General features: G+C 44.6%; 1 protein-coding gene across 3 annotated transcripts in view; it reads left to right on the top strand.

The window, feature by feature from the left end:
• ZNF593OS (ZNF593 opposite strand) overlaps positions 1-23,616 on the top strand; it is an 84,855-nt gene that overhangs the window by 41,845 nt on the left and 19,394 nt on the right. Inside the window, exon 1 of one of the 3 annotated variants that reach the window (XM_056557466.1) lies at positions 18,796-18,991. The exons of the other annotated variants lie outside the window; for them this stretch is intronic. The gene's annotated coding sequence lies outside the window, so the exon portion shown is untranslated. Of the gene's footprint in view, positions 1-18,795; positions 18,992-23,616 lie in introns of those variants that run through there. 3 annotated transcript variants of the gene reach the window in all.

Below are 23,616 nucleotides of genomic sequence, written 5' to 3' on the forward strand. Positions count from 1 at the left end.
GCCCCCAGAGCGACCCCCCAACCCTTTTTTTTTAGGTTATAGCAGTTTGAAGTGCAGTAAAACACTGTGCTGCAAAGTATTTTACTACGCCACGCTCTGCTATTGTTACGCCGAGCGCTCCGGGTCCCTGCTCCTCCCTGGAGCGCTCGCGGCGTTCTTCCCTCTGCAGCGCCCCGGTCAGACCCACTGACCGGGAGCGCTGCACTATCACTGCCGGCGGGGATGCGATCCGTGTAGTGGATCTCCTCCACCAGCTCCTGCTTCTCCTCCGCAGCAAGTTGCCACTTCCAGACTCCGCTTGTCCCTACCTGACAAGTTCGATGGGAACTCTAAATTGTGCCATGGGTTCCCAGTGTTCCTTGCACCTAGAGATGATGTCAGACCAATTCCCCACTGAACGGTCTAAGATGGCTTTCGTGGTCAGTCTCCTGTCTGGAAAGGCCTCTTTCGTTAATAGGTTCAGTATCCCAGTAACCCGTCTCGTCAAACCGCTCTTTATCTCTTCTGTTAACGGAGAAAAATTAGACTGCACTGGGCGCTACCGCACTGAACCCCTGCCCATGAGCATTGGACTTCACCATGAAAAAACTTAATTTTTCGTTCTGCCTAACTGCACCTCTGAAGTTCTTCTCGACCTGCTGTGGCTCCAACGTCATGCTCCTACCCTCGACCACCGACCACCGGGGAGATCAAAAGTTGGGGTCCTTCTTGTCACAAACAATGCCTCACATCTGCTCCCACTTGTCATACCCCTGAGGCTCCACCTTTACCGGGCCCTCCCAAGGCTTACCAGGACTTTTCTGATGTTTCCTGCAAAAAACAAGCAGAGATCTTTCCTCCTCATAGCCTCCTTCCTGGTACCACTCCGCCCCGTGGCAGGATTCTCCCTCTGCCCCCCTCCCCATTCCCACTTCTTCTGGAGTTCCTGCCGTAGATGAAGTAACCCGGGACTTCTCCGTTATCCGGAAGGAGACTCAAGAGTGTCTCCTATTGGCCTCGTCTCCTATGAAGGGACATGCAGATAAAAAGAGGGGGAGACCTAAGGGGAGGGGGTACTGTTACGCCGAGCGCTCCGGGTCCCTGCTCCTCCCCGGAGCGCTCGCGGCATTCTCCCCTCTGCAGCGCCCCGGTCAGACCCGCTGACCGGGAGCGCTGCACCGTCACTGCCGGCAGGGATGCGATCCGCGTAGCGGGACACGCCAGTCCGTGGGTCGCATCCCAATCTACTCACCTGTCCCGTTCCCTGGCTGTCAGATCCCGGCGCACGGCCCCGCTCTCTAGGGCGCGCGCGCACCGCCTCTCTGAGATTTAAAGGGCCAGTGCACCATTAATTGGTGCCTGGCCCAATCAGTGTAATTAGCTTCCATCTGCTCCAGGCTTATTTAAACCCACTTCCCCTTCCTGTCCTTGCCGTATCTTGTTGCCTTAGTGCCTAGTAAAAGCGTTTTGTGAGTGCCTTTACCAGTGTTTCCAGACCTTCTGCCGTTGCCCTTGACTACGAACCTTGCCGCCTGCCCTGACCTTCTGCTACGTCTGACCTCGCCTCTGTCTAGTCCTCCTGTACCACGCCAGTTTCAGCAGTCAGTGAGGTTGAGCCGCTACCGGTGGACACGACCTGGTTGCTACCGCCGCAGCAAGACCATCCCGCTTTGCGGCGGGCTCTGGTGAAAACCAGTAGCAACTTAGAACCGGTCCTCCGGTACGGTCCACGCCAATCCCTCTCTGACACAGAGGATCCACCACCAGTGTCCTCGCTGCATACCAGTCCGGATCCTGACAGCTATAATCTAATATACCCTATTCTTAATACTGTGAAACCACCCTAAAATTTGCAAATATTCCCACATACCAGGGGAGAGTTATAAAAACCTGTGCAGAGGAAAAATTGAGAAGTTGCTCATAGCAACAAATCAGATTGCTTCTTTAATTTTTAAGAAAGTCCCTGAAAAAAAAAGAAGCCACCTGATTGGTTGCTGTCAGGCCCAAGGCCTGATTATTAAAATCCTATATGCGTATTATAAATTATAACTGTGTGTGATGGATTATCCAAGACATGGGTGAGAGGTCATTCAGACGGTGTTTCCTGTGTTTTTTGTGTATTGCATTTTATTGGGGGTCTGACTGTTTGTTTGTATCTCCTTTGAAGTCAGAGGCTCTTTTGAAGCAGAATGTAAGGGGCACTCTGGTCCCATCATATAATCAACCAGATAAGAGGGCCAGGAACAGAGATGCCCCCCTGGTGGGATCAGAGGGGAGGGGGGAATGGAGTCTCCCTCCAAAAAGGCAGATATATAATATTTATCAATGCTAGACTCAGGGTGTTCAATGCTGTGCAACAAGCTGACAAGACCATCCTAAGAACAGCTGGAACTCACTCTCATGGACTGCTATATAATCATGCTGTAAGAACTTCATATTTTGTTTTCTGAACTTGCATTGCCAAACTCTTTCATATTTTTATAACTGTATGTCATTTGTTTCTGTATTTTTATATAGTCAGCACTGTGATACCTTTTATCAGATTAAATGTTTAATCAGCTCTGGTCTTTGATCTCTTTCTGAAGGCAGCTCTGGTGGAAACACGTTTATCTAAGGGTTAATTTGGTGACTTGCTGGGACTAGTAGTGGATACCCGGAGGTCTGGTGGCCTTAACCCTTGCACCATCACACTCTCTCTAGCGTCTTGGCTGGACCGATAGGGTGTGATCGTGACAACTGGTGGCAGCGTCGGGATATATTTAGAGATTTTTAGTGCTTGCTGGATTTTACCTGTAAGGAAATCTTAGCACTAAAAAGAAATTGCATACATATTCTTGTGGGTAAATTCTAAAGACAGAGCTCAGTGCTGGTTTAAAAGACATACAAAAAGAGTGCAAGACAGTTCTGTCCTCCCCATCTTCTGCTTTACCTCCTCTGTCTCATCTCGGAAATATGGAGGCATATCGCAAGCAGTCCAAGCCTGCACTGGAGCTAATGTGCCAAGAAAAGGACATCCCTACTGCAGGAAAGAACAAGGAACAACTTATTGCTAATCTTGTGGAGTATGATGACCGTGCAGAAGAGCTGAGTGACATGAGACAAAGTCCTACGGCTGGAACTGCCATCCAAGGACTGATATCTCCTGGGGAATACAACATTACTCCCCATCAGGACAGTACTCCACATGAGGCCTTGGACTCTTATATGCGGACTGCCTTACAACACCTTGGGAATGTAGATGCCAATATGAAACTCCAACTGCTTCTCCAGTACCAAACTGCTGAGAGAGAGGCTCAGGCATGAGCCGCAGAGAGAGAGGCCCAGACACGAGCCGCAGAAAGAGAGGCCCAGGCACAAGCCGCAGAAAGAGAGGCCCAGCAAAGGCATGAACTGGAGGTTCTGAGGCTGAGAGGGGATGCTTCATCCGCACGGAGTGATGTGCAGGATCAAGAAGACCACAAACCCTGCTTGGAGCATTTCCCCATGTTGGAGAAAGATGGTGATCTGGATGTGTTCCTGAGGGGATTTGAAAAGGTTTGCCGACAGTTCCATCTACCTAAGGAACAGTGGGGATGATATCTAACCCCACGTCTGCGAGGGAAAGCTCTGGATGTGTTTGCTTCGCTTCCCTCTGAAAGTGACCAGGACTATGAGGCAATAAAATCTGCCCTGCTAAAAAGTTTTAATCTGACTCCAGAGGCTTATCGGAAAAGATTTAGGACTTTGCAACAAAATGCCATGGAAAGCTGCACTGAACATGCAGGTCAGCTAAGGACTGCAGTCAGGCAATGGACTGGGGGCCTACAAGTCACTACCTATGAGGCCCTGGAGGACTTGATGGTCCTGGATCAGTTTCTCCAAACACGGAGCTTTGAAGCCAGAGTGGATATTGGACCGCAAGCCCAAGACAGCAATGGAAGCAGCAGAACTAGGAGATGACTTTGCCAATAACCGGGCGCCAGCAGCAAAGCGTGGATCTGCACAAGCTGGAGCAAGTACCTGGAGGGGAGCCACACACCCACAGAGCACCACCAGCAGCACCAAGCCAGCCGGAAAATTCTTGCCATCATCCCCAAAAGCAACAGGAGCCACATTTGGTCAGGGGGACACCCGCCGATGTTACAGATGCAACAATATTGGGCACCTGAGTGCCACTTGCCCCAACAAAAATAATTCTCCACCAGTAGCTGGAGGACACACAGCTGTTCTTCTGGTGTCCGGAGCGGTGGAGAAAAGAGCTGATAACCTGCAGAGTGTAACTGTGGGTGACCGGGTGACAGTGGGGTTACGAGATTCTGGAGCCTCATTTACCTTGGTGCGGCCTGAAGTGGGGGATACAGAGGACATCATCCCTGGAAGAACCATGGCTTTAAAAGGAATTGGAGGTGTGCGACCTGCTGTGCCCATGGCCCGTGTGTACCTGGATTGGGGTACAGGCAAAGGTTTGCGGGAGGTGGGGTCTCTGAGGACATCCCTGTTAATGTTCTGTTGGGGAATGATTTGGGTCGGATGCTCTGTCATTATGCTCCAGAGGACACTACCTGCACACCGGATGGGCTAGGAGAGAGCCCTGTTCATTCTGAGGTACTGTGCGAGACTTTGGGAGACACTGCGAAACGTGATAACTGGGAGGGAGTGCAGGGGATTGATAATTAATAATTAAAAGGAAGGGAGGATGATGATGCAAGGGGCAAGCTGTGTGACTTGCAAGCCCCAGCAGAGGAAGGTGGAGATGCTAGTTCCCCTGGGGGAAATGTGCTCCCTGATACCACGAGATGGGGGGAGGGAAATGAGCATTTCCGGGAAGCTCTGCGCAGTTATCCTTCCCTTGAAGGGCTGAGACAACGTGCTGAACATACAGGTGTTGACACCGATGGGCATCGGGTATATTGGGAAAATGATATCTTGTACTGGGAGTCCCTTTCCAAAGGCATGCTAGGGGCCCAGGAGAGAGAAAGGCAGTTAGTGGTTCCTAGACAGTACAGGAAAGAGCTGCTGAGGTTGGGCCATGAGACCCCCCTGTCAGAACATTTGGGAGTGGCCTATGCGGTCATAGAGAAGGAATGTCTAGCTGTGGTCTGGGCTTTGCAAAAATTACAGCCATACCTGTATGGCAGGGATTTTAATGTCATAACTGATCACAACCCTCTACATTGGTTGGACAGAGTGTTCGGTAACAATGGCACCTTGAAACAAATGCTAAAAACATTTTTAGAATCGGAGGGCAGAGACTGGGAAAAGTATTTACCCCATCTGTTATTTGCTTACAGGGAGGTACCCCAAGAGCCTACAGGTTTCTCGCCCTTTGAGTTATTATATGGTCACAAAGTGCGGGGACCCCGAGATTTAGTTAGTGAAGAATGGGAAGGGGGGCTACCTGCCCCTGAGACTTCTGTGGTGGAGTATGTTCTGAGATTCAGGGACAGGATGCAGGCATTGACTGGGCTGGTACAGGACAGCCTCATAGCAGCACAGTCCAGGCAGAAGTACTGGTATGATCACAATGTAAGGGACCGGGTCTATGAAGTGGGACAGAAGGTAATGGTTCTGAACCCCATGAGGCAGAATAAGTTGCAGGCTGCCTGGGAGGGTCCCTTCCCCATTTTGCAGTGCCTAGAACCCACCACATATGTAGTTGCCCTTGATGAGAAAGGTCAGAGGCAGAGACAGTACCACATTAATATGCTAAAGGCATACTATGACCCTGAGGAGGCGGTACTCAGTGTATGCAGTGCACCAGAGGAAGGGCTGGGTAGGGATCCCCTACTAGACCTAGTGGAGGAAGCTAAGAGCCAGGGATCCCTTCAGGATGTAGAGATCAATCCACAGCTTTTAGTTGCAAAGAAAAGACAGCTAAATGAGGAAATAGGCCCCTTCAGTGCCATCTTTGCCTGGAAATGCAGGGCCTGTGGTATCAAGAAAAAAAATAGATGGTTAAGGGAGACAGATCTATCAGCCTGGATAGACAAGATCTCTCTGTCTCCATCTTAAGGGGGAGGTGTCGGGCCCAAGGCCTGATTATTAAAATCCTATATGCGTATTATAAATTAAAACTGTGTGATGGATTATCCAAGACATGGGTGAGAGGTCATTCAGACGGTGTATCCTGTGTTTTTTGTGTATTGCATTTTATTGGGGGTCTGGCTGTTTGTTTGTATCTCCTTTGAAGTCAGAGGCTCTTTTGAAGGAGGATGTAAGGGGCACTCTGGTCCCATCATATAATCAACCAGATAAGAGGGCCAGGAACAGAAATGCCCCCCTGGTGGGATCAGAGGGGAGGGGGGAATGGAGTCTCCCTCCAAAAAGGAAGATATATAATATTTAACAATGCTAGACTCAGGGTGTTCAATGCTGTGCAACAAGTTGACAAGACCATCCTAAGAACAGCTGGAACTCACTCTCATGGACTGCTATATCATCATGCTGTAAGAACTTCATCTTTTGTTTTCTGAACTTGCCTTGCCAAACTCTTTCATATTTTTGTAACTGTATGTCATTTGTTTCTGTATTTTTATATAGTCAGCACTGTGATACCTTTTATCAGATTAAATGTTTCATTAATCAGCTCTGATCTTTGATCTCTAAATATATGAGCTCACCTTTCTGAAGGCAGCTCTGGTGGAAACATGTTTATCTAATGGTTAATTTGGGGACTTGCTGGGACTAGTAGTGGATACCCAGAGGTCTGGTGGCCTTAACCCTTGCACCATCACACTCTCTCTAGCGTCTTGGCTGGACCGATAGGGTGTGATCGTGACAGTTGCTATGGGAAACTGCTCCATTTTTCTTCTGTACAGGTTCTGATAAATCTCCCCACTGACCATACAGAGGTAGATACCAGAAGGCACTCTGCAGACTGTATAAATGATTACAATTACATTTAGATACTCACAGGGGACGTCTTCCCTGATCGGAGTCGTTCACGTTTTCTTTTTTTTTCCACCATCCGGCCCAGGGAAACATGAAGACTTTTACTGGCCAAGACTTGTCTCCACAGAACCTTTCAGAGCAACCAGACAAACATTTTAGGCTTATTTCTCCAGCACAAAGTCCACCTCTATATAATTGTAGACCCTCCTCTATGCCCCCATACACACCTCCTCTGTGCCTTCCATACATTGTTATAGGCTGCCTTTGTGCCCCCATAGGAAGTTATAGGCCCCTTTGTGCCCCCATAGTTAGTTATAGGCCCCCTTTTGTGCCCCCATAGGTAGTTATAGGTCCCCTTTTGTGCCCCCATAGGTAGTTATAGGCCCCCTTTGTGCACCCATAGGTAGTTATAGGCCCCCTTTGTGCCCCTATAGGTTGTTATAGGCCCCCTTTGTGCCCCCATAGGTAGTTATAGGCCCCCTTGTGCCCCCCATAGGTAATTATAGCCCCCCCTTTGAGCCCCCATAGTTAATTATAGGCCCCCTTTTGTGCCCATATAGTTAGTAATAGGCCCCTTTGTGCCCCCATTGTTAGTTATAGGCCCCTTTTGTGCCCCCATAGTTAGTTATAGGCCCCCTTTTGTGCCCCATAGTTAGTTATAGGCCCCTTTTTGTGCCCCCACAGTTAGTTATAGGCCCCCTGTACCCCCTTAGTAATTATAGGCCCATGTGCCTCCACAGACATACTGCCTCCAGCCATACACAGTATATAGCTGGAGGCCGTATGTCTGTGCTCCGACCACTGCTCCTCTGGTCCGGGGCCCATGGGTCCGAGAAATAAGCCCCTGGACTGGAGGAGCACTGGTCAGAGCATTGAAGGCAGCCTGCTGTGGTTACCTTCCTGGCCAGCCAGTTGGTTGGTCAGTCACCTGGCTTCCTGGCTGCTACTCCGCTTCGGCTCTTCTTGGGGGGGCCGCTCTCCTCTGATTTCAGGGCCGGCATGCAGCGTCATAGCGCTGCGGACATGCCCACGCGCGGCACGTTAATAACTCCCAGCGACCATTTCAGTTTTAAAGTGACAGCGGACGCCGGGCTCAGAGGTATATGTGGCCGGGACTGTGTGACTGACTGGCTGTCAGTCAGTGTAAAATGATGAGCCCCCACCTCCACCCCCATCCTCAGCAGTCAGTGAGTGACAGTCACTCACTGACTGACAAGAAATTTGAAAAATAAATAAATAAAAAAAGAGTTTTGGTCCCGGCCGGGCCTCCTGGGGGTCCGGGCCCCTTACAGGGGAACCCCCCCCCCCCCCCCCTGATTGCGGCCCTGTATTAAAAAAAAAAAAAAAAAACTTCACTTATCTCTGGTGCCCAGACACGATCCTTTTCATATCAGAAATCGTGACACCAGGGCTCAGAGTGACGTGAGGACCCAGTGTGTCATACTGCTTCTCAACCAATCTCCAGCTGCAGAGATCCCTAAGTACAGTGCTCAGGTAATACAATAGGATCACATTTTCTATACTAACTTCTTCTGGGCATACAGCCTCTGTCTGGGGGATGCATTGCAAGTGAGGGGGAGTGGCAACTATCCTTAACCACACACCCCTCCCTCTTCAAATGTAAGCTTTTGAATTGATAGTGGATCCTGCTTTATGCCCAGAAGAGGTGAGTAGAATGAGCATGTTAGGATCCCATCCAAAGTGAGGTCAACTCCATGTGGAGGATGGGGGACATATTTTGATGAAACTGCGTTAAGAGCCTTAATTTACTATGAGTGAGTAGGCTATCAATGAAAAAAATATTAACAACATTTTCCCTCCATGTTAAACCACTTAAATTTACAAAATGACTTAAGGGTCATTCACACATCATAAGGCTGTGTTCACATCTTTCGGTTTTTATTTGCTAATATTAACTACAAAGCCAGGAATGGATCATAAATTGAGGACATGTATAAAAAAAATACTGAGACTTCTCCTTTTTTCACATCCATTTCTGCCTTTCTTTTAAATAACTTCAATTAACAACCTTAACGTGTGAGCACGCCCTTAATGAAATGTGTTTCTTGGAACATGCATTGAGAATATATGGTTAAAGATTAAGTATATACTTATCAAATATTGCCAACTTTAAAATGACCTAGTTTTACCTAGTTGTGGGATGGAGGAAGTGGATATTTGTTGCATCATCTGGGACTGTCTGGTTATTCAGAATTATTGGGCAAAACATTTTCAAGAACTCAGGAACTAAGGAGGAAGAAAATATTAAGTGAAGCTTCCTCTCTTAGGTTCTTGTAGGCGATATTGGGGAATTGGTCTAATAATGAAGTTTGGAAGGATCTAGTTTTGCAATTATTTGTGTGCAATAATTCTGATCCTTAGAGTTTGACTGTCTAATAGAACTCCAGAATTTCTTCTAGCTTGGCATCATTTTGTAGAAAAATTTTGGAGATATGACTCTTACAGTGCCCAAAATCCAAAAAAGGGCTAGTTATGTACAGAAGGGTTTGGAGTAAATTATCTGATTAGAAGTCGTAATATTATGTAGCAATCCCTGTGTTGTCTTTTTTTCCCTCTAGCTCCAGGGGGTGGGGGTTGGGGTTATGGGTTCTCCTAGAGGTATTAAAGGGGTACTTCGCTGCTCAGCGTTTGGAACAAACTGTTCCAAATGGTGCAGCCAGCTCCGGGAGCTTGTGACGTTATAGCCCCGCCTCCTCATGATGTCATGTCTCGCCCCCTCAATGCAAGTCTATGGGAGGGGGCGTGACAGCCGTCACGCCCCCTCCCATAGACATGCTTTGAGGGGGCAGAGTGTGTTGTGATGAGGGGGCGGGGCAATGACATCAGTGCTCCGGCACCGGCTCCAGCGTTCGGAACAGTTTGCTCCAAACGCTGAGCAGTGGAGTACCTCTTTAACTACATGTTGTTTAAAAAAAAAATCTAGGTATGTAAAGTTGTATTGTTCTTTGACATTCAGGAAAAAAGGAAAAAAAAGATTCAGTATGACTTTTAAGTCTTTTCCTTGGCTCTCTGTGTATAAATGTTCACACATAAAAGTCTGTCAGTAATAAAATGAGACAGCTTTGAGAAGTTATCCTGTGTGAATGACAAGTTATTAGAAATGAGCGAACTTACAGTAAATTCGATTCGTCACGAACTTCTCGGCTCGGCAGTTGATGACTTATCCTGCATACATTTATTCAGCTTTCAGGTGCTCCCGTGGGCTAGAAAAGGTGGATACAGTCCTAGGAGACTCTTTCCTAAGACTGTGTCCACCTTTTCCAGCCCACCGGAGCACCTGAAAGCTGAACTCATTTATGCAGGATAAGTCATCAACTGCCGAGCCGAGAAGTTCGTGACGAATCGAATTTACTGTAAGTTCGCTCATCTCTACAAGTTATACTAAATCTAAACCACAAAACTCTATGTAAATGTATGTAAACCTTTAGCAGATAGAGCAGTGTGTGCAACATAATGCTCACTTAAAAAAAATGTTGTATCATGATTTAATTTTTTATTCCTGGCAGTATCATACCAGACTATTTAAAGGGGTACTTCACTGGTCATCGTTCAGAACATTTAGTGATTCTGAGATAGTTTTTTTTTTTTCCGTTACACATTGTACTTTATGCTAGTAGTAAATTGTGTTTAATATGTTTATCATACACCATATATGTTTATCATACACCATATACAGAGCTGTGTGTTAGGTTTTGTTTCTGTTAGGTTTTGAGCTATAGATTTTATTGGTACCATTATTGGGTACATTAATTGGGTAAAAATTTTGAAAAATGTTTGGGGAGACAAGATGAAAAAAAATATATTTGATTTATGTTAAAGTTTTCTTGTTTTTTTGGCATTCACTGTGTAGTATAAATTACATGTTCTCTTTACTCTGTGGGTTGGTAAAATTAAGGTGATAGACAAGTTATTAAAAAAATGTTAATGTTTTTTTGACCTATTCACAACAAAACCACTCTTTTTTCGGTCAACCCAGTTGTGTGAGACGAGCTGAACCTTTTATTGATACAATTTGTGCGATACATGCTACCTTTTTGATCATTTTTATTCAGCTTTTTTGGAGGCAAGACAAATAAAATTCATTTCAGGCCTGCTTTTTGTTTTTTTTCTCACAGTGAGATCAATAACATAGTTTTATAGAAAAGTTCTTTATGCATGCAACAATATCTATTGTATTACGTCTTTTTTTTCTGATAATATAGGGCTTTATTAGGGGCATTTATTTTACACTATATTATTTTCTAAAACATCTAATTTTCTTTGTCCCCTTTGGGGAATTAAAGCTGCAATGATCTGATCACTGATATAATACACAGCAGTAAATCTGTACTGCTGTATATGATATATACCTGTCAGTATTACCTGTGAGACTCAGCCTGTGTCTGGGCCTCACAGGCTACTGTACATGGTAGATTCGGAGGCAAGATCTGGTCTCAGAATGCCATGGCAACAATGTGAACATAGCGACCGCATCAAGGGGGTCGCTGATGAGTGACAGAGAGAGCCGCCTCCCCCTGTCAATTTTATAGATGTAGTGGTCGACATACTGCGACATCTACAGGGTTAAACTGCTGAAAACAGTGCGATCTTCAGTCTCAGAAGTTGCAGTGGAATCACATTTGTATCTGAGTCCCACCACCGATCCCATGTGCTCTGTTTCAGAGCTCATGGGATCAGTATGACATGCATTTACATGAATTCGTAGGAACTTATACCCACCTTTGGCGTAAATATATGGGATAGGTGGAAAGGAGGTTGAGAGACATGGATAAAAATGTATATGTTAATGCTACTAGTAAAAAGTAAAAAAAAAAAAAGCTACACTTACCTACCCTAGGTCCCCTGCAAACTCCCATTTTCTCCTTTCAGTTCCCCGATGCTTCTGTCTGCCTCCTAGACAAAAGTGCGGTGCAGTATCCGCACGCTTAGCCAATCACTGACCGAGAGAGGACGCCAAACTCAAAGGAGTCCAGTCTAATTGGTTGCTATCCGTTGCATCCTTTGTGTGGACATTTTTGTACACTATCTATTTTTTATTTTGTACTTGTAGTCAATCACTTTAACTTGTTTTAAACATTAAGGGTAGGGTCACACATGTTGTATTTTTCAGATTATTTTGCTGCATATTTTCTACAGCTGAATTTGCCACCCATTGACTTCAAAGAGAATATGCAGCAAAATTCACTGCAAAATACAGCACTTGTGCCCCAACTCTTAACCACTTAAGGACCAATGGCGTACAGGTACGCCTTTGCTCCCTGGTACTTAAGGACCAAGGACGTACCTGTACGCCTGTGGGAATTCCGGTCCCTGCCACGCGCTGGGCGGGGACCGGACTGGGGTGACTGCTGATATCTATCAGCAGGCACCCTGCGCAAATGCCCAGGGGGGTCATCAGACACCCCAATGTCGATGATCGCCTCAAATCGCTAGTGAATTCACACTAGCGATTTGCGCCAATTCTTGGTCATGCGGGTCTATGGTGACCCGGAATATAAGGGAGATTGCGGTTGTCAAAGACACCTACGATTCCCCTGAAGGGATAGGAGTGAGGTGGCAGGGGTGCCACCCCTCCTAACCCTGCTATTGGTGGCCAGAAGCGACGACCAATAGCAGATCGGGGGCGGGGGGATTAACTTTCGGTTTCCCCGTTCTGCCCACCCACAATAGGCCGGGCAGGACGGGGAAACCGAAGAGGTCCGACGGCAGAAGATCCACTTACCCATCCGGAGGCTGCGGGCGACGGTGATCGGAGGGCAGCGATGTCGTGCGGCTGGCTCGCTGGATCGTAAGGAAGCCGGTGAGTTGCCTAGCAACATCTGGAGGGCTACAGTCTGAGACCACTATACAGTGGTCTCTAAACTGTAGCCCTCCAGATGTTGCAAAACTACAACTCCCAGCATGCCCAGACAGCTTTTTTGGACATGCTGGGATTTTTAGTTTTGCAACAGCTGGAGGGCTACAGTTTGAGACCACTATAAAGTGGTCTCTAAACTGTAGCCCTCCAGATCTTGCAAAACTACAACTCCCAGCATGCCCACACAGCAGTTTGCTGTCTGTGCATGCTAGGTTTTGTAGTTTTGCAACATCTGGAGGGCCACAGTTTGGAGATCACTGTGCAGTGGTCTCTAAACTGTAGCTCTCCAGATGGTACAAAACTGCAAATCCCAGCATACCCAAACAGCAACCAGCTGTCTCGGCATGCTGGGAGTTGTAGTTGCGTACCTCCAGCTGTTGCATAACTACATCTCTCAGCATGCCCTTCGGCGAACAGTACATGCTGAGAGTTGTAGTTTTGTAACAGATGGAGGCACACTGGTTGGAAAATACTGACTGAAAGTACAACTTCCAGCATGCACTGTCTGTCAGTACATGCTGGGAGTTGTAGTTTTGAAACAGCTGGAGGTTTGCCCCCCATGTTTACAGTGAGCTTCTTGCTTCAAGTTTTTGCTGCAGCACAAACTCCTAGCAGGAAACTCACCATAACCCGCCAGTGCGAATGTACCCTAAAATCACTACACTACACTAACACATAATAAAGGGTAAAACCCTACATATAAACCCCCTTACACTGTATCCCCCCCCCCCAATAAAAATGAAAAACGTATTGTACGGCAGTGTTTCCAAAACGGAGCCTCCAGCTGTTGCAAAACAACAACTCCCAGCATTTCCGGACAGCCACTGACTGTCCAGGCATGCTGGGAGTTTAGCAACAGCTGGAGGCACCCTGTTTTGGAATCAATGGCGTAGAATACCCCTATGTCCACCCCTATGCAATCCCTAATTTAGTCCTCAAATGTGCATGGTGCTCTCTCACTTCAGAGCTCTGTCGTATTTCAAGGAAACAGTTTAGGGCCACATATGGGGTATTTCCGTGCTCGGGAGAAATTGCACTACAAATTTTGGGGGCTTTTTCTCCTTTTACCCTTATGAAAAGGAAAAGTTGGGGTCTACACCGGCCTGTTATTGTAAAAAATAAAAAGTTTTACACTAACATGCTGGTGTTGCCCAATACTTTTTATTTTCACAAGAGGTAAAAGGAAATAAAGACCCCCAAAATTTGTAACACAATTTCTCCTGAGTACAGAAATACCCCATATGTGGGCATAAAATGCTCTGCGGGCACACAACAAGGCTCAGGAGTGAGAGCGCACTATGTACATTTGAGGCGTAAATTGGTGATTTGCACAGGGGTGGCTGATTTTACAGCAGTTCTGACATAAACGCAAAAAAATAAATACCCACATGTGGCCCCATTTTGGAAACTACACCCCTCACAGAATATAACATGGGGTATAGTGAGCCTTAACACCCCACATGTGTTTCACAAATTTTCGTTAAAGCAGGATGAGAAAATGAGAGAATTTTTTTTTTCACTAAAATGCTGGTGTTACCCTAAATTTTTCATTTTCACAAGGGAAAATAGGGAAAAAGCCCCCCCAAATTTGCAACTCCATTTCTTCTGAGTATATAGATACCCCATATGTGGATGTAAAGTGTTCTGCTGGCGAACTACAATGCTCAGAAGAAAAGGAGCGCCATTGGGCTTTTGAAGAGAAAATTTGTCTGGAATTGAAGGCCATGTGTGTTTACAAAGCCCCCATAGTGCCAGAACAATGGACCCCCCCCTTATGTGACCCCATTTTGGAAACTACACCCCTCACGTAATGTAATAAGGGGTATAGTGAGCATTTACATACACCCCACAGGTGTCTGACAGATTTTTGGTACAGTGGTCCATGAAAATGAAAAATGTAATTTTTCATTTGCACAGCCCACTGTTCCAAAGATCTGTCAAACGCCAGTGGGGTGTAAATGTTCACTGCACCCTTTATTAAATTCTGTGAGGGGTCTAGTTTCCAAAATGGGGTCACATGTGGGGGGGGGGGGTACACTGTTCTGGCACCATTGGGGGCTTTGTAAACGCACATGGCCCCCGACTTCCATTCCAAACAAATTCATTGTAGTGCGCCAGCAGAGCACTTGACGTCCACACATGGGGTATTTCCATACTCAGAAGAAATGGGGTAACACATTTTGGGGGTAATTTTCTCCTATTACCCCTTGTAAAAATGTACAATTTGGGGAAAACCTGCATTTTTGTGAAAAAAATGTTTTTTTATTCATTTACACATCCAACTTTAACAAAAAGATGTGAAATACCTGTGAGGTGATAAGGCTCACTGTACCCCTTGCTACGTTCCTTGAGGGGTGTAGTTTCCAAAATAGTATGCCATGTTGTTGGCACCACAGGGGCTTCCTAAATGCGATATGCCCCCCAAAAACCATTTCAGCAAAATTTGCTTTCCAAAAGCCAAATGTGACTCCTTCTCTTCTGAACATTTTAGTTCACCCGCAGAGCATTTTACGTCCTAACATTGGGTATTTCCATATTCAGAAGAGATGGGGTTACAAATTTTGGGGGGCATTTCCTCCCATTACCATTTTATAAAAAAAAGGTAAATTTGGGGAAAAAACTGCACTTTAGTGAAATTTTTTTTTCATTTACACATCCGACTTTAACGAAAAGTCGTCAAACATCTGTGGGGTGTTAAGGCTCACTGGACCCCTTGTTACGTGCCTTGAGGGGTGTAGTTTCCAAAATGGTATGCCATGTGGGGGGCTTTCTGCTGTTCCGGCACCATAGGGGCTTCCTAAATGTGACATGCCCCCAAAAACCATTAGGCCCCAGGAAAGGGAACATCGATAAGCTATTACTACAAGAGGAGATGAGGTGGATTTACCGCCTCAAAAGTAGAAGTCCATACGGCTTAAATGAAGACTTTACATATGTAGCGTTCCTGGAATGATTAATCACGAAGATAACATACCAGATATAAGACTGTAAACCCCAGTATAGATTACTTCGGACACCCACATATTCAACAAACTATACTCAATATAGACATCAGAGAATAACAACTTACCTCAGGTTCCACCGGTATTGTATCGGTCTGTAAGACGCCTAAAAAACAAAAACACAAATAAAAATCATAATGAGAATAAGCAATAAAGTACTATTGGCAACATATGAATAAGCGTATTAATAAAATCTATAGTATATATGATCGACAAGCCCCTCCAAGTTTAGTGATATAGATTCAATAACTATTCTATGCTGCCCTTTTGAACAAGAATGAAAATAAGACTAAGTGTCTAAATATGCGCATATATTAACACTTGTAAAGGGACTTAATTCCCTAAGCGCAAGAACATGCGCATTGTGCACATATGTGCCGGTGTGAGACCGGAATTATTTCTAAGTGCAGTGACATGCGCCAAATAAGTATACCCAGACCGGACCCTGGTTATGCGCGAGTCGGAGAAGTTGAAGAAATCTAAGTCCTGTGACATGCGCGAGATTACCATTGAATGAAAAAAGATCGCGCGAGACATGTTATGCGCGAGTCGGAGAAGCTGAAGAAATCTAAGTCCTGTGACATGCGCAGGATTACCAGTGAATGAGATCGCGCAAGACATGTGATCAGATACGTCATCTGGTCACATGATAACAACAAAGAGTAAAAGGAGAACCGGATTGGTTTACAAATCACGCGATATGGGAGACTATGATGTGGCGCTTCTCTATTGGAGGGGGACGGTACGGAAATGAGGAGGATACGAGGTTATATTAATTAGTGATGGGCGTCCGGAGCTCAGTAGCCTCGCAACCCTCGACAAAGCGGATTCATCCGCAAAACGTCAGGGAGGTTTTGACTGTGTTTTAACCAGCGGCAGATCTTGCATCATAATAGGACTGGCAGTCTATGGTTAGGTGATGCAGATACCGTAGCACACCAATCATATTTACAATATAGGCACCATAGCTCCAGTGATACCTAATACAGTAGGGGGTTAATACAATATCCCCACTGAAAGTACAGTACTGCATCGCTGATAATTTTAATACGTGTGAAGGGGTTATAAGAATTTTAATATTAATTCAATAAAAGTTGGTTTTAGGGGAGGGTATCTAGTAAGGGCTTATCCCCGAGAGGGGGCAACCCCTTAAAGGTTGATTAGTAGTCTATTACCCTGAGACCCTCAGGGACACATTTTTGTTTGTTTTGCAAATATGAAGTAGACATATTGTATTTGTGAATCAAAATATAATTGATTGGGAATGTCTATTTTCCTTACAATTTTCCTTATTTTTTCAAAGTTTGAAAATTTTTCTATTTTTTCATAAAATTTTGGAATTTTTCACCAAGAAATTATGCAAGTATCGACAAAATTTTGCCACTAACATAAAGTAGAATATGTCACGAAAAAACTTTCTCAGAATCAGAATGAAAGGTAAAAGCATCCCAGAGTTATTAATGCTTAAAGTGAAAGTGGTCAGATGTGCAAAAAATGGCCTGGTCCTACAGTGAAAATTGGCCTGGTCCTTAAGGGGTTAAAGCAAGGGTCTCAAACTGGTGGCCCTCCAGATGTTGCAAAACTTCAACTCCCAGCATGCCCAGACAGCCGTTATCTGCAGCCAACTGTTGTCCGGGCATGTCCAGACATGCTGGGAGTTGAAGTTTTTCAACATCTGGAGGGCCAACAGTTTGAGACTTCTGTCTTAGGCTGGGTTCACACTACGTTTTTCAACTAAGGTTCCCGCATACGTTTTCTATCAAAAACCGTATGGGGAAAAAAACGGATGGAACAGTATGGGAAAAAGTAAACCGTATGGGTTTTTAAACAGTATACTGTTTTTAAAAGTGCATACTGTTCCGTCCGTTTTTGTAGAAAAAAACCCATACGTTTTTGAAAATTTTGTCCATTTTTAATGGGAGGGGTCTTGGGTGGGGACTTTAGGATTCAAATGCGATAACATGGACGTCAATGGGAAACGCACATGTATACGGTTCCATACGGGAAAAACGTATACGTTTTTACTTTGCACATGCGCATTTGAATCCTAAAGTCCCCACCCAAGACCCCTCCCATTAAAAATGGACAAAATTTTCAAAAACGTATGGGTTTTTTTCTACAAAAACGGACGGAACAGTATGCACTTTTAAAAACAGTATACTGTTTAAAAACCCATACGGTTTACTTTTTCCCCATACTGTTCCATCCGTTTTTTTTCCCCATACGGTTTTTGATAGAAAACGTATGCGGGAACCTTAGTTGAAAAACGTAGTGTGAACCCAGCCTTAGGCTGGGTTCACACTACGTTTTTGCCATACTGTTTTCAATCCATTTTTCTAAAGAAAACCTTATGGCAAAAAAACGGATGGAACAGTATGGAAAAAAGTAAACCGTATGCGTTTTTAAACAGTATACTGTTTTTAAAAGTGCATACAGTTCCTTCAGTTTTTATTTTTTTAAAAACCCATACGTTTTTGAAAATTTTGTCCATTTTTAATGGGAGGGGTCTTGGGTGGGGACTTTAGGATTCAAATGCGCATGTGCAAAGTAAAAAGGTAGACGTTTTTCCCGTATGGAACCGTATACATGTGCGTTTCCCATTGACGTCCATGTTAAAAAATAACGTATGAGGTTGCAGTACGGTTTTTAAACCGGAGTCAAAACCGTGGTTGACCACGATTTTGTCTCCGGTTTAAAAACCGTACTGCAACCGCATACGTTTTTTTTTTACATGGACGTCAATGGGAAACGCACATGTATACGGTTCCATATGGGAAAAATGTATACGTTTTTACTTTGCACATGCGCATTTAAATCCTAAAGTCCCCACCCAAGACCCCTCCCATTAAAAATGGACAAAATTTTCAAAAACTTATGGGTTTTTTTAAATAAAAACTGACGGAACTGTATGCACTTTTAAAAACAGTATACTGTTTAAAAACGCATACGGTTTACTTTTTTCCATACTGTTCCATCAGTTTTTTTTGCCATACGGTTTTCTTAAGAAAAACGGATTGAAAACAGTATGGCAAAAACGTAGTGTGAACCCAGCCTAAGAGGGTTTTCTGAAGTGCCCCTCCCACCCCCAAAGGTTTGAGACATGTTAGACATGTTTCTACAGATTTTGTGTAGAAGTAATTTGGAACTTTTAAACTTTTGTTTTAGAAATATTTTTTTTTATTTTTCTATGTGACTGTGGATCAGCTGTAGTGATTTCCCATGCACAGGAGCAGCTTCAAGTCCAACAGCTGCATCTAAGATGGTGAGCAGATCATTTTACATGCATAAATGCTTTTTTTTGTTTTTTGTTCTGACACACAAGCAAAATAAGCGTGATGTTGATAAACTAAACATACACTGCTCAAAAAAAAATAAAGGGAACACTTAAACAACACAATGTAACTACAAGTCAATCACACTTCTGTAATCACACTGTCCACTCAGGAAGCAACACTGATTGACAATCAATTTCACATGCTGTTGTGCAAATGGAACAGACAACAGGTGGAAATTATAGGCAATTAACAAGACACCCCCCAATAAAGGAGTGGTTCTGCAGGTGGTGACCACAGACCACTTCTCAGTTCCTATGCTTCCTGGCTGATGTTTTGGGCACTTTTGAATTCTGGCGGTGCTTTCACTCTAGTGGTAGCATGAGACGGAATCTACAACACACACAAGTGGCTCAGGTAGTGCAGCTCATCCAGGATGGCACATCAATGCAAGCTGTGGCAAGAAGGTTTGTTGTATCTGTCAGTGTAGTGTCCAGAGCATGGAGGCGCTACCAGGAGACAGGCCAGTACATCAGTAGAGGTGGAGGAGGCCATAGGAGGGCAACAACCCAGCAACAGGACTGCTACCTCCGCCTTTGTGCAAGGAGGAGCACTGCCAGAGCCCTGCAAAATGACCTCCTGCAGGTCACAAATATGCATGCGTCCACTCAAACAGTCAGAAACAGACTCCTTGAGGGTGGTATGAGGGCCCAACGTCCACAGGTGGGGGTTGTTCTTACAGCCCAACACTGTGCAGGACGTTTGGCATTTGCCAGAGAACACCAAAATTGGCAAATTCACCACTGGCGCACAGTGCTCTTCACAGATGAAAGCAGGTTCACACTGAGCACATGTAACAGACTTGACAGAGTCTGGAGACGTCGTGGAGAACGTTCTGCTGCCTGCAACATCCCTCAGCATGGCCGGTTTGGCGGTGGGTCAGTAAGGGTGTGGTGTGGCATTTCTTTAGGGGGTCGCACAGCCTTCCATGTGCTTGCCAGAGGTAGCCTGACTGCCATTAGGTACCGAGATGAGATCCTCAGACCCCTTGTGAGACCATATGCTGGAGCGGTTGGCCCTCAGTTCCTCCTAATGCAAGACAATGCTAGACCTCAAGTGGCTGGAGTGTATCAGCAGTTCCTGCAAGAGGAAGGCATTGATGCTATGGGCTGGCCCACCCGTTCCCCATCCGATTGAGCACATCTGGGACATCATGTCTCGCTCCATCCACCAACGCCACGTTGCACCACAGACTGTCCAGGACTTGGCAGATGCTTTAGTCCAGGTCTGGGAGGACATCCCTCAGGAGACCATCTGCCACCTCATCAGGAGCATGCCCAGGTGTTGTAGGAAGGTCATACAGGCATGTGGAGGCCACACACACAATGAGCTTCATTTTTACTTGTTTTAAGGACATTACATCAAAGTTGGATCAGCCTGTAGTGTGGTTTTCCACTTTGATTTTGAGTGTGACTCCATGTCCAGACCTCCATTGGTTGATAAATTTGATTTCCATTGATAATTTTTGTGTGTTTCTTTTCAGCACATTCAACTATGTAAAGACGAAAGTATTTCATACGATTAGTTCATTCATTCAGATCTAGGATGTGTTATCTTAGTGTTCCCTTTATTTTTTGGGCAGTATATTAACTGTTTCTGTGATATATTTTTTTCATGTGTTTTCATGTCAACATGTATAGATTAATATTTACAAAAACTATGCAGCCTTTGACCTATACCATACGTGCCAGGCCAGAAGTTTTTATGACCTTGTCACAACAGCTGTCTTACAGTATAGTGTTAGGGCTATATATACACTTATATATGCGCACATACTCGTCCTCTTGCATGCCAAGATTGGAACGCTGCAAGACGAAGGCTGTCAAACATACTGACATGAACACATTATGCACAGCTCTTTACAATCTGTGACCAGTAATTTCACGTCAGTAAACAACCCCAGAGCCATAGAACTTCATAAGTACATAGCTTTGAAGAACTTCAATCTGTTCTCTTTTTGTCCTGCATGAGGCCGGTTGTGACTCTTCTTCTGGATCAGTGTGGTAAGTGTGTGCACAATTTACTCACATTTCTGCCATACTAAACTAACACTTCATGCATGGATTTCATGCTATTGGATTCGGAAGATATTTGCGTGCCTTACTTAATCTGTTGTCACTCTAGCTAAAAAGTTGGCTATATCCGTCTATATCCGTCTGTAATGAGGCTGATGTGAAGTTCTTGTCACATGGCTATGGCGCCTTATCTTCCACAACACTGTAGCAGTAAGAGCTGCACTACATAAGTTTATATTAGACACAAGATAGTTATTTTAGAAATTCATTCATTTTTGGTGCAATTTTTTTAATTTATAATTTTACAATGGCTAAATGCTGTTGCAGTTAGTATGAAAAACATGAACTTCTTAATGTACAATGTGCTTAATGTACAATGTGCTAAAATTTTTAAACATATATCTATATATTTTTAAATTGACATTTTATGCACCGTGATCTGTAGTTTCTAATGGAAAATTTTTGTATTAATAGGACTTTTTACTCCATTGTTTTAGAGATGTAATAAAAAAAAAAAAAAAAAAAAAAGAAATTCTTCGGTTTGGTATTTTTTTTTTTTACATCTACGCCATTCACCATTAGGGATACATTATGTTATATTTTCATAGTTCCGCAAGCTAGGATACTAAATATATTTATATTTCTAATGGTTACATATTTTGTATATTAAAAATGGGTAAAGGGGATGATTACATTTTTAGTATAGAAGGGGTATATATATATATATATATATATATATATATATATATAACTGTGTAAAATCTTTTATTAGATTTATTTATTTATTTTTACACTTTATTAGTCTCCTTGATCTCCCTGAAGTGTGCACCATCAATGACCACTATGAGCCGTCAGTATTTCTAAAGGGAATGTGTAACCTGTATTAACCTGTTGGTACAGGCTTGTAGTGCAGGTGACACTGATGAAAATTATACTTACTATGGGCTGATCCGTGGTCCTGTTTGCTCTTTATTCTCCTTTGAAGTTAAAGATATTCAGCAGGCCAGGTGCAAGGGTGGCACTCCAGGAGCACACTGATGTCACAGCTGCTGCTTCTTCAAACCTGCTCGCAGAAGGAGGGAGTACGGAAGCCATGTTGTCAGCGTGATCTTGGAGCACCTCCAACGCAACAGGCAGGGGCGTAGCTATAGAGGTAGCAGAGTTAGCAGTCACAACGGGGCACCGGGTGCCTAAGGGGGCACCAGGTGCCTAAGGGGGCACCAAAGCTCATCTGCCCCATAAGAGAGCAGTACAGTAATTGGCATATAGGGCCCTGATGCTACACCTCTGGCAACAGGCCTGCTGAACATTATCAACCGAATAAGGAGGATAATGGGCAAACGGGACCACGGATCGATAAGTATTATTTTTGGGTGACACTGATGACAGATTCCCTTTGAAGGGATTATCCAGTAGAGGGGGGTGAGGGAGGTTAAAAGAATGCCCATTGTGCATTATATAAAACAAAAACATTTACTTATCTACATTGCTTCAGTGGTACCTCGGGTGTCCCACTTTGGTCCCCGGCTGCGATCCTCTTGCTGTGAGAAAACATGATGCTTGGGCCCAGAGTGATGTAGGGCCCAGAGTGTCATACTGCTGTTCTGCCAATCACTGGACGAGGTGGGACGAGCTGCTGAATGCTACAGAGGAAATTCTTTTCTTTTTGGAACACAGAGCTCTCTGCTGACATCATGACCACAGTGCTCTCTGCTGATATCTCTGTCCATTTTAAGAACTGTCGAGGGTAGAAGAAAATCCCCATAGCAAACATATGCTGCTCTGGACAGTTCCTAAAATGGACATGGATGTCAGCAGAGAGCACTGTGGTCATGATGTCAGCATAGAGCTCTGTGTTCCAAAAAGAAAAGAATTTCCTCTGTAGTATTCAGCAGCTAATAAGTACAGGAAGGATTAGGATTTTTTAATAGAAGTAATTTACAAATCTGTTTAACTTTCTGGCTACAGTTTAAAAAAAAAAAAAAAAAAGTTTTCCACCGGAGTACCCATTTAAAATGTAAGTGTCCCTGCATGTATATATGTGTGTGTGGATATATATGTATGTGTGTAAATCTGTGTTGTCTAGGTAATGTGCATGTGTATGAATTAATGAAGTCAATGTGTGTGTGTGTGTATCTAAATCAGGGGGACTACAATCATATGCCTCCAGCTGTTGCAAAACTACAACTCCCAGCATGCCTGCACAGCCAAATGATGTGTGGGCATTCTGGGAGTGGTAGTTTTGCAGAACACAGCCTGCTGCAACACTGCTGTAAATCTGGGTTTTACCAATCATATGCCTCCAGCTGTTGCAAAACTACAACTCAAAGGATGTGTGGGCATGCTGGGAGCTGTAGTTTTGCAAAAGCTGTAAGCACACAGTGTGTGTGTATAGTATAAAACCAGAAAGGAAAGGGTTACAGATGCTCACTCCTGAGAGCAGTGACTGAGGAGAGTGAGGGAGGGGGAGTGGTTATCACCTGAGGAGAAGAAAGGGACCCGCCCCCCTGCTTCTGGTTGACAACATTAAGGTTATTCAG

The sequence above is a fragment of the Hyla sarda genome, chromosome 2, assembly GCF_029499605.1.
Source record: "Hyla sarda isolate aHylSar1 chromosome 2, aHylSar1.hap1, whole genome shotgun sequence".
NCBI lineage: Eukaryota > Metazoa > Chordata > Amphibia > Anura > Hylidae > Hyla > Hyla sarda.